Source organism: Marmota flaviventris, chromosome 12 (assembly GCF_047511675.1).
Source record: "Marmota flaviventris isolate mMarFla1 chromosome 12, mMarFla1.hap1, whole genome shotgun sequence".
NCBI lineage: Eukaryota > Metazoa > Chordata > Mammalia > Rodentia > Sciuridae > Marmota > Marmota flaviventris.
Genome location: NC_092509.1, coordinates 39,736,820 through 39,739,824, shown reverse-complemented (window position 1 = coordinate 39,739,824; position 3,005 = coordinate 39,736,820). Strand labels below are relative to the sequence as shown.

The following is a 3,005-nucleotide window of genomic DNA, read 5'->3' as shown; positions in this document are numbered from 1 at the left end:
CTGACTCCATCACTTTTTGGAAACTAAGACAGGTTGCCAAGACAATCAAACATGTCAATTTATCTCTCAATAGAATTTTATTACAGATACCAAATTGTGTTAATTATGTGTTATAAGTGTTGTCTTACAGGGTAGCCAGAGATTTATATGTTAAATTTAAATTTTCACTTTCCTGTTTATCTCTTTTAGTTGGTGTGTAATTGTTTTATGAGCCGCTTCGATGATGTCTAAGTCTTGAGTGTAGTTGTTCCCAACTAGTACTATTTCCAGATTTTAGAAGACTTAAGAAATCAGAATCTTTTCCCCCCTTAATTAAAAGAAAAATGACAGAGTGATAGAATGAGTAAGAAAATAGACAGGGTGGCCTCTTTTTCAGGCTGGAACCATGGAGGGTGTCGAAGAGAAGAAAAAGAAGGTTCCTGATGTGCCAGAAACTCTTAAGGAAAAGTGAAGGAATAATGCGGAGCTGAGGTAAAGCGCCTGAGGAAGAAGTTTGCCCAAAAGATGCTTTGAAAGGCAAGGGGGAAGCTAATCTATGAAAAAGCCAAGCATTACCACAAGGAATATAGGCAAATGTACAGAACAGAGATTCAGATGGCTAGAATGGCAAGAAAAGCTGGCAACTTCTATGTACCTGCAGAACCCAAATTAGCATTTGTTATCAGGATCAGAGGTATCAATTGTGTGAGCCCAAAGGTTCTTAAGGTGTTACAACTTATTTGCCTTCACCAGATCTTCAATGGCACCTTTGTTAAGCTCAACAAGGCTTCAATTAACATGCTGAGGATCCTGGAACCTTACATTGCATGGGGGTACCCAAACCTGAAATCAGTGAATGAACTAATCTACAAGCGTGGATATGGCAAAATCAATAAGAAACGAAATGCCTTGACAGATAACGCTTTGATTGCTCCATCTCTTGGTAAATATGGCATCATCTGCGTGGAAGATCTGATTCATGAGATCTACACTGTTGGAAAATGCTTCAAAGAAGCAAATAACTCCCTGTGGCCCTTCAAATTATCTTCTCCAAGAGGTGGAATGAAGAAAAAGTCCACCCATTTTGTAGAAGGTGGAGATGCTGGCAACAGAGAAGACCAGATCAACAGGCTTATTAGAAGGATGAACAAAGGTATCTACCATGGTATTTTTGTAATCTGGTCAGTTAATAAAAAATAGAAAAAATAGACAGAAAAAAAAATAGACAGGGTGAGGTTGGGGAGAGACTGCAGCAAATTTAGGTGGATACAATGTTAAGTTTTGACTGATAAGCTGAGAATAAAAGAAAAAGGTTTGAGGTATTGCTACAGTGACTTTCTCAAGTTTCTGAATATGCAAAGTGAGTTCACCTTCCACAGCAGGTAGCACTAAGTGTCCAGAGTGTCTCTTTGTAGCACTCAGGGCATTAAGAGTGCACAGCTGGCTGTGGGTATCCACTTGCCAAGACAGGAACAGAAGAGACCAAACTGTGTACATCTAGTTCCCCCTTTCAAAGCTCACAGCTCTGGCCACCCACAAGATGTAAAGATGGAACAAGGGATCAAGGATGTCCAGAGGAATGCCTCTTTGTGATAGCCAGAGATGTAGAGAAGAAATAATCTAAAAGGCCAGTTCAATTATTTTTCTTATGTGGGCTCCATCTGATCAAAGAACTGTTCCTAGCCAAAGGAACTTCATTTAATAAGTAGTAAATATAATATCCAATTTTAATTAATCAAGGCACATAAAACTAACAGCCAATTAGAATGAGAAAAAAAAAGCCAAAACTAACCCATGTTCCCACAAATGAATTAATATTATTTCAAGCAAAAGCAAAGAAATTTGACATATTATTTAGCTTCTGGTAAAATAGTTTTGAAATTTTTCATCTGTGATAACTAATTACTACTTTGGTGACCCTCCAGGGACCAGGGTGTTATGGACTGGGAATTGCCATCCCCCTCTTCATCCTTGGAGACACTAAATCACTCTTTAGAAGTCATTTTCCTTTTTATTCAGGCAATTAATGACATTAAATGTTAATGTGAAATAGCAGACCTTCCCATTCTGCAATTTTCATAATGAACTTACAATCCTGCTTAATAAGTTGCAATCAAATTTACCAAGTACTGAGTTGTTTCAAAATGATTCCATAAATAATAGCAAGCATCAAGAATAAAATCAACTATGCAGGATTAAAGTAGTGGAGTCCAGTGGGGGAGGGGAGAAAATGGGGGTATGTTGCCAAAGACACAAAGTAGCAGATACCTAGGATGAGCAAATCTAGTGTACAGCATGAGGACTAAAGTTAACAAAACTGGATTGTATTTGGGATTTTTGCTAAATTGGTAGGTTTGGTTGCATTCGCTATCAAAAAAGGGGTGACTGTATGAGATGATGTTAACTTACTTCACTATACTATACATTTTACTCTCTGTATGTATTCCATAGCATCATGCTGTATGCCTCAAATATACACAACAGAATTTGTTTTTAAATTAGTAATGTTTTTTCATTGGTAGTTTACCATATGTAAAACACTATGCTGGGCTCTTTAACCTTGACTCTGCAATTTACTTCTCTAAGGTTCAGACAGCTTAAGTAAATTGCCCATAGACACATAGTTTATAAGTAAAACATTCAGTATTTAAACCCTAACCCATTTTATTCCAAAAATGTGTTCTATTTTCACTGCACTATTACAAGGAAAAGAAAGCTGACTTCATTTTGGCATGAACTGTTATGCCTAATTATTACATATATAAAAGATAGACTGATCTTGTATTTCCTGCTGTGAAACATTAAGAATTTTAATTTATTTTAAATTATTTTCATCTCCCCTTCCTTGCTTCTTCAGTTTTTGTTAATACTATATTTTAGTACTTCTATTAGTAATAACTTTTGTAATTTAAAATATAACTTTAGAACTTATTTGTCTACCAAATTTTGATGGTGTTTCTTGCTCTACTTGAATTGTGGCATGATTCCTTAGACAGATTTTTGTTTTTCCTGGTGTTTCCAGTTGT

At 36.2% G+C, this 3,005-nt stretch overlaps 1 pseudogene; it reads left to right on the top strand.

Annotated features, from left to right (window-relative positions):
- The first annotated feature begins 385 nt into the window (after positions 1 to 385).
- On the top strand, positions 386 to 1,179 carry LOC114087063 (large ribosomal subunit protein uL30 pseudogene; annotated as a pseudogene).
- Positions 1,180 to 3,005: the final 1,826 nt, after the last annotated feature.